General features: G+C 35.3%; 1 long non-coding RNA gene across 1 annotated transcript; it reads right to left on the bottom strand.

Annotated features, from left to right (window-relative positions):
- Nucleotides 1-51: 51 nt before the first annotated feature.
- On the bottom strand, nucleotides 52-8,111 carry LOC126008816 (uncharacterized). The gene is made up of 4 exons (XR_007495856.1): nucleotides 7,925-8,111; nucleotides 7,071-7,236; nucleotides 1,445-1,515; nucleotides 52-64 (listed from the first exon to the last, which is right to left on the bottom strand). It is a non-coding gene; the product is annotated as an uncharacterized LOC126008816 (long non-coding RNA).
- Nucleotides 8,112-8,723: the final 612 nt, after the last annotated feature.

Genomic DNA, 8,723 nt, shown 5'->3' with positions numbered 1-8,723 from the left:
GAAAAATTACAATTCCAGGACATATATTTTTTCCTAGTACAGAAACTTCTGCCCCGGCTGGTTCCTATAAGTGCAATGAAAAAATTTTTACTTTCAAACAACCTATAAATATTAGGTCACATATATTGTGTTATTTCCCCTCCCTAAAATCAATGAAATTTTGTTGAAACTAAGCACAAGCAGCATTGTTTGATATTGAGACCAGTCAAGTTTTTATGTTAGTGAGCAAAAATAAGGCACTGAAAAAGACTTAATTACAAAGAGAAATATTAAAGTACAAATATAAAATATTTTATAAATATTTGATTGATTTGACTTTATTTTATGTAAAATATCTCATATTTTATAAAATATTAAAGATAGTAAATAAACTTCAGAAGAACTGTCCCAACCCATCATCTCCTGAAGTGGGATTTCTAGAATAATTTTTATGTACAATATTTATGTCATGGCATGCCCAACATGTTCCTTGGCTCTCTGGACTCTTCAAGACCAACCGTACATATAATTAGGACATCCCTTAGCAATGGCCTCTAATCTCTTCATTCTTCTCCATGGATTCTAACAAAAGAGCCATGATGCTATGGAGCCATTTACATTTACAGCATGTTCATCTGAACATGTTTAACTCTACACTTCTTCCAGTATAAAGTACTATACCCATTATACAGATGTCTCCCTAAAGTATTTCTGGAATGTTTCGCTTTCACCAATTACTGTTATGTTCAGCTTCACAGTTTGCCTTGTCACAGCTCTGGACCATTTCTTATGCAATTACTGAGACATGGTCCAGTTTCTGTCTCAGTCTTTCTCAATAATTTTCTAAAAGATCAATCATTGACTAATCTTTAGTAATTCTTTCCCTAATAATTGAGCAATCATTTCACCTTCACTCAAAACTGCCTGCTATTGGTTCTGAATTTTCCCTTATCGAGTTTACTATATTAAACTGTAAAAGTTGTCATTTTTATTAATTTCTTGCTACTTGCTTAAATTTTATAACCTTCAGTTTTTCACCTACAAAGAAGTTATGCTCATAATCTCATAAAGTTGTTCTCGTGGTATAATTCTTATTATAAATTTCTTATAAACAATACATCTGCCCAGACTTCATAGCTATCATGAGAAAAAAAACATTTAACAGACCTACTTTAAGGACAAAATCATAGAATAATGTTTTGCAATGTCCATCAAGTTATATTTCAACTAACATTTATTTACAAACGCCGCAAATGAGATAAAAAAGTAATAAAAATATAATCTTGTATGTATATAATAGATACCAAAAGTAGGACTAGCTACTATTTAATATTAAATAAATTTATGTAGCATTTTACCAGTGTTGTGATAAATAAAGATATATATATATAACAAAAACGAAAATTAAATTTAATTAAACTTAAATATAACAGGTAAACTAAAATTAAATAATTGCTATACTTACTTGGATAGTTAAGATAACTTCTCTTTGTGATGGCGTTAGGTCTTCTTCCAATGAGTAAACTCTAATACTTACTGTTAAAAAGGCCATTATTAGAAATTATTCAATTCTTTTTATGTTATTATTTTAGGCACTGTGATCTATAATATTAATAATAGTAAGGCTTCATGCACAAAACACCTTATAACCATGCCGTCCACCAGTGTCAGTTTTTCTCACCCTTGTCCCATTGCCCCATTCCCCACCCTATTCCTGCTCTCATCACCCTACACTGATATCCTTTCTATTGGCAACCAGTTCTCAGAACATGTTTAACTCTTAATGACTAAGGTAGTATTACTAATCCTCATGTCTGAAGTCATGAAAATTAAAATAAAGTTAAGAAAGTACAAGATTTAAAATACAAGTTTGGGTAGCAAGATGGATTATAGTGTTGGATCTGAACATTATATTAAGTAGAAACATTTTTTTCAAACACTTCCTTCATGGGTTCACTTAAATCTTTCTGTTTACATTAAAATACATTCAGTTTATCACAAAATTCACTCAAACTTTTGTGTTTTCAAATGAGTTATAGAAAAGAAGGCACTGTTTATTGCTATCTGAAATTATTATAAAGGAGGAAAGAAATAGTAAGCCCTGTCAATAGAACCAACAAAGAACTATCTAGAAATATGAGGCAAGAATCAGCACATCTGACTAGATGATTGAATACTTAAGCAAGTGGAAGGGAGAGAAAGCACTTCTCTCCTCAAGCACTCATCATCAACTAATGAGGTATTCAAGAAACATATTTAAGTGTTTGAGGCTCGTTTAGTGACTGGTACAGAACTTTTCCAGTTACTAAAATCAGAAGGGATGTCATCATGAGATGAGGGCTCATCAATCAAGCTTCATTACCATGATGACTTCAGTGGCCATTCACAACATACCCCTGCATTCAGTCTATTCCTTATAAACTGAATCTGCTTTCACTATAAGAAAGAATTTACTGAAAAAAGACAAAATAATTCTCAGTGGAAATATATGAAAGCAGATATTGATAAATGGATTTTGCAATTTGGTTCAAAATGGTGGATGTGAAAATAAAATTGAAGGGCCTAGGAGATTGTCCAAAAGATTGTCATGCTTTGATGACAGAACTCTGTATTTACAACACATTGTTGCCTACTCACCATATTGTGTGGCCCATAAAGTTATGAAGAAAAAAGTTACGGGAATATTGAAAATTAATACTGAGTGTATTTGAAGTTAAAATTTATTCTTCATATTAATATAACATGCTAGAATGTGTAACTTCAAGATTTTTTAAACTATTTTTTGTTTTTGTTTTTGTTTTTTGGCCACACCTGGTGACGCTCAGGGGTTACTCCTGGCCATGCACTCAAATATCGCTCCTAGCTTGGAGGACCATATGGGGCGCAGGGAGATCGAACTTCGGTTCATCCTAGGCTAGCAAGGGAGACGCCTTACAGCAGGGGTCTTCAAACACTCCGGCCACATGCAGCCCACAGAGGAGTCTGATCCGGCCAGCCAGCAGTGAGCTCTGTTTGGTTGCCAAGATACCTGCCAGCATATACACTCAGTGTCACGGTTTCTCAGGGATGACATCAACCTGACATGCTGGGAGGGTGGGCATGATGGCGGTATTGAGAGGGACACTGATGCGCCCTTGCACCTGTTGCTGATGACATCACTGGAGGGCGCCAGACGCCCTGTGGTGAGGAATACCACATGTGGGTGACTATGATGTAAAAAGGCACCTGCTCCACTCCCAGGCAATGTGGTGTCTGAGTGCTGTGCCTGCCTGTCAGTGAGGTTTTCCTCCATTTCCTCCACTGCCAAAGGTCAGTCAAAAGTGCCATAGAGGGCCCGGAGAAATAGCACAGCGGCGTTTGCCTTGCAAGCAGCCAATCCAGGACCAAAGGTGGTTGGTTCGAATCCCGGTGTCCCATAGGGTCCCCCGTGCCTGCCAGGAGCTATTTCTGAGCAGACAGCCAGGAGTAACCCCTGAGCACCGCCGGGTGTGGCCCAAAAACCAAAAAAAAAAAAAAAAAGTGCCATAGAAATAAATTTTTGCCAGATGGGGGGTTCTGCCCGATTGGGCTGTGGGTGACTCATATAAAAATTCCCCTTTGGGGTGGTGAGGCGTTCAGTGCTGAAATCAAAGTTAGAGGGTGGGCGGTGGTTGGGAGGTTAGGAGTTCTGTGCTGAATTTCTCATGTGGAAAATTAGGGGTTCGATGCTGAAGCATTTTAAAGGGGTTACATTGAAAATTTTATATGCATTTTGCAATTCCTTTTCAGTGTTCACATGCTGATTCTGAACATATCAATTTTATATATTGTATATATATTATATAGGGCATTATATAGGGAGATATAACTGAACTATCAGGGACTGAGCTGGTCTGCTTAGAAAAGCCTGAAAGGGGTAAGTGTTCACATCAGGGACTAATGGGGGTTCATACACTGTGCGTATATATACACACATATTTGCATTTCACTAATATCAGTTTGGAATCCCTAGGAAACAATGATGTCAAGAAAAAGAAAAATTGATGGTGAGTGTAGGATATTCAAAGAACAGTGGACTTACGATTACTTTTTTATGCAGTACAAAGAAAAAGCTGTGTGTCTGATATGCCAGAATATAGTTGCTGTGTTCAAAGAATACAATTTGCAATGCCACTATCAAACTCAACATAAAGATAAATATGATTGTTTGGTTGGAGAAGTGAGAAAAGATAAAATATTACAACTGAAACATACACTGATAACTCAGCAAAATACTTTTGTGAAGCAGAAGCTGTTAAATACTTCCTCACTGTGGGCAAGTTTTCAAGTTGCCAAGCTAATAGTGCACAATGGCAAACAATTTGTGGAGGGAGAATTTGTTAAAGAATGCCTTATTTCTGTTCCCAAAGAGATGTGTCCAGAGAAGGCTGATTTATTTAGTATAGTGAGCCTTTCAGGAGTTACAATGACATGAAGGATTGAAGAAATGGGAGAAAATTTGCTGCACCATTTGCAAAACTCTGCAAAGAAACTTTGCTATTTTTTCTTGGCACTTGATGAAAGCAATGATGTTCGTGATTCTGCTCAACTTCTCGTTTATATGCGTGGGGCAAATGAGTATTTTGAAGTCACAGAAGAGCTTGCTGCACTGCAAAGGTACAACCACAGAAGTGGATATATTTGAAAAGGTTTGCCAAACTGTGAATGGTTTGGAGCTGGACTGAGTTAAACTAGTCAGTGTAACAACTGATGGTGCTCCTAGTATGGTGGGGTCTAAGAGAGGAGTAATTGCTCACATTACAAAGAGATGGACAAACATAACCATTCTCATCCAATTGCCATACACTGCCTCATCCACCAACAAGCGCTGTGTTGTAAATCACTGAAGTGGGACTCTGTTATGAAAATTGTGGTATCTTGTGTTAATTACATTAGAACTCATGCACTAAACCACAGACAATTTCAGGAATTTCTATCTGAGGTAAATGTTGCCCATGAAGATGTTCTGTACCACACAGCAGTCCGTTGGCTGAGTAGAGGGAGAGTTTTGAAACGTTTCTATGACTTACTTCTGCAGATTACAGCTTTTCTAATTTCAAAAAACCAAGAAGTACCAGAGCTCAATGATGCAGAATGGAAATGGCACCTTGCCTTTCTGACAGATATAACAGAGCTACTCAACAGTTTCAATCTGCAACTTCAAGGCAAGGGGAAGCTCATCTGTGATATGGCATCGCATGTGAAAGCATTTGAAGTAAAATTAGGCCTTCTCATCAAACAAGTACAGGAGGAAAACTTCAGTCATCTCCCAACAACTAAAAACCTGTCATCAGACAAACCATTGGTTGCATTCCCAAAGGAAACATGTCTGGCTTCACTAGAATTGTTGCAAAAGAAGTTTCAAGTTAGATTCAAAGAGCTTCATCTCCATGAACAGGACATACAACTTTTTCGTAACCCATTTTCTGTTGAGATTGAAAATGTCCTTACAATTTACCAAATGGAACTGGCTGAACTGCAGAATTGTGACTCTCTGAAAGACGCATTTAAGTCAAGTAACCTTTTGAATTTCTATGCATCTCTCCCCTCTGAGACATATCCAAATATCAAGAACCATGCACTCAAAATGGTAACCATCTTTGGTAGCACTTATGCCAGTGAACAGACTTTTTCAAGAATGAAACATCTGAAATCTCCAACCAGATCAAGATTAACTGATGCCCACTTGCATCACTTGTTACGGCTGTCAGTGACAAATATGGAACCGGACATTGACCATCTCATTAGCCAAAAGCAGGTCCACAGTTCCCATTGAAATACTGGTGCGTGATCTGTTTATTTATAAATGGTTTTCATTTTATTTATATAAGATATGTGCAGTGTGAGTAGGAATTAGTAGCTCATATAGTCGGGCCCTCCAGCTCTCTAAGGGACTGTAATCCGGCCCCAACTTTAAAAAGTTTGAAGACCCATGCCTTACAGTTTGTGCAACTGCTCCTGCCCCTTTTTTAAACTATTTTTAAAAAGAAGCTTGGCATCATTATAAAACAGTCTTTTTTCTTGTATAAAGATATTTTGCTCTTTTTTGTTCTTATAATTTTTAGCTTAACTTTTAGTCAGCTCTCATCTTTTCTGTATCATATAGCTTTGATAATTTTATTTTTAAACATACAAAATGAACCATGATCCTAATTAGTCCACAGATCCATTCACCTATCTTTCCCTCAGGGATTAAAATTTCCTATTGAACACTAAAGACTTCAGTAAAACCACTTTTAGAAACAAAAAAACCTTAAAAACCAAGAAAAGCTCAAATATGTGTTGCAATTCTATATGCCAACAATAAAATTGAAAAGGCTTTAAAACACATATTTAAAATACTGTCCAAAAATGGACGTACCTAGAAGTCAACTAAATAAAGGAGGCAAAAGATTTATGCACTAAAACATGTTATCATTAAAAGAAAAAAAATTAATGCTGAAAGGGAAAATATTCCATGGTCATATTTAAGAAAATCAATACTGCCAAAATAATTATTCAACTTTAAGCATTACACAAAGTGCATGCAATTCCTATGTATACAAGGATTAGATGGTCTGAGAGATAGTACAGTTAAAGTAAACCACTTGAGTGGTAGCCAATCTAGATTCTTGTCTTAATATCTCATAAGGTCTCCAATACTCCATCAAATAGTGGTCCTTGAATAAATAACTAGGAGCAAGCCCTGAGAATGACCAGGTATGGCCCTCAAACAAAATGAAGCAAAAATAAATAACAAATAGGTAATATGGTAAAAACAAAACTCTCATCCACCAGTGGTGGGAGAGCTGTAGTAAGCATCAATCCCTGTGGAAAATAGTATGGACTTACCAAAAAATTTTAAGTGAAATCCTTATATAACCCAGAAATTCTACTTCATGCCATCTATGCCAATAATAAAAGTAGTAATTTTAAAAGTAATAAATAAAATAAATTTAAATAAAACATATACTTATATATGAAATAAATTTAAATTTAAAAAAATAAAAAATAATGAACTTTAAAAGATATGTGCACTCCTATGTTCATTGCAGTTCTCTTTAAATATTTTTTTTAATTTTCCTTCTTCATACCTGACCGTTCAAATGGTAAGTAAAGATATTTATCTGTCTGAATGAAGATGAATCCATTGTCATTGCGTAGTGGAATTTGTGTTGTTTTTGAAAAATAATCAGAGACAACTTCTAAATACACATGTGAAGCTGTGTTTAGAATTCCAGACAAATCTTTTGGTTCTATCTGTTAAAAACAAAAATTAGTGTATGATTACTATGTAGCTCTATTCATATATATTACATATGGTTGGTATATTTTATATTAAAAGGATCATGGACATTTCTTTCATTTTACTTGAACATTTGCTTCACAGATTTGATTTGGGAAAAAAATTGTTTAAAGATCAAATAGCCAAAATAGATAAATATTTTGGAAAAACAAATTTTAGAAGCCACTATCCTTCTTAACTATTAGGATAGTTTAGTAAAACAGATGTTCAGAATGTTCCCCATTCACTAAATTATTTGGAACAAAGTCACTTCAATATATCTCTCTCTACAGACACATTTCCTCCTAAAATCATGAAACAAAAATATTATATTTCCTAACACTGATCACCTGAATTTGAAGTCGTTGTGTTGGCACATAGAGCTTTCATGTGACCAAATATTTTCACCTTAATAACTTCCATTTGACACATTTAAATTCATATATTTCTCTGACCCCCAACTCTAAGGCACATTCTCCCCTTAACATTTACAACTCAAAAAGATATACAAACGTATGAAAATTAACTCTCATCAACCAGTAAGCTCACTTACGTATGGCATATCATATTTTTATTGACATAAATTCAAAGGATTAATATATCACCCATGTATGCTTTATAAAAAGATATTTGATATGTGAAGGAAATTATGAGAATACATACAGTTAAGTGTGCAGAGCCCTGAAATTTATTTTCTGAAGAGAGATTAATTTGGCCAAGAGAATATGTGAAGTTTTTGTCAGGATAACTTTTAATAGCAATGGACACAGAAAATGGTTCTGTATATCCATGAACTTGAATCACGACATTATCAGAGGAGCCAACATAGAACGCTTTAGGAGCAAAGACAACATATCTGTTGAAAGAGTGAATCACAATGAGAATCTGTTAATAAAACACAATATAAATAGTTTTCACCTAGAATAATCAAGTCAATTGATCAATGCTTCTTATACATGAAAATATAAACCTATTTATCAAAATTTTCTTTTTCATGATAAAACTATGGGAAATCCCTGAAAGCATTCCAAAGATGATATTTTATGGTGGTTGATAAAAGATAGTTGACTTGTTAGTGGCAAAAGGAATTTTCAGTAGACTTCCTTAAGGTAGAGCTTTCATGAGCTTGAGGGGTGAAAGCAACTATCTTCAAAGAATTATTTTTATTTAATTTTATTTATTTGAGGGAGGCAGTTGATTCTCAGGGGAGCAACTTGGTCAATCGAGTGAGCAGTTCAGTGGCAGGGTCATGGATGTGGTAGGGTGGTACCGGGAACCAAAAGGACCATCCCAGGTAGGTGCTCTGGAGATCATGTAGTTCAGAGAATGGGGCCTCCCACTATCTCCTATCTCCTTCCCAGACTAAGACTTCTTTTTAATCAAAATACTAGTCAACAAATTCTTCTGTTGGGGTTAGAGGTAGACTTTATTAGAATATAAATCTCGCAGAGATTGCAATGGC

Source organism: Suncus etruscus, chromosome 5 (assembly GCF_024139225.1).
Source record: "Suncus etruscus isolate mSunEtr1 chromosome 5, mSunEtr1.pri.cur, whole genome shotgun sequence".
Taxonomy (NCBI): Eukaryota; Metazoa; Chordata; class Mammalia; order Eulipotyphla; family Soricidae; genus Suncus; species Suncus etruscus.
Note: the sequence above shows the minus strand (reverse complement) of the source record. Positions and strands in the feature narration are given on the sequence as shown.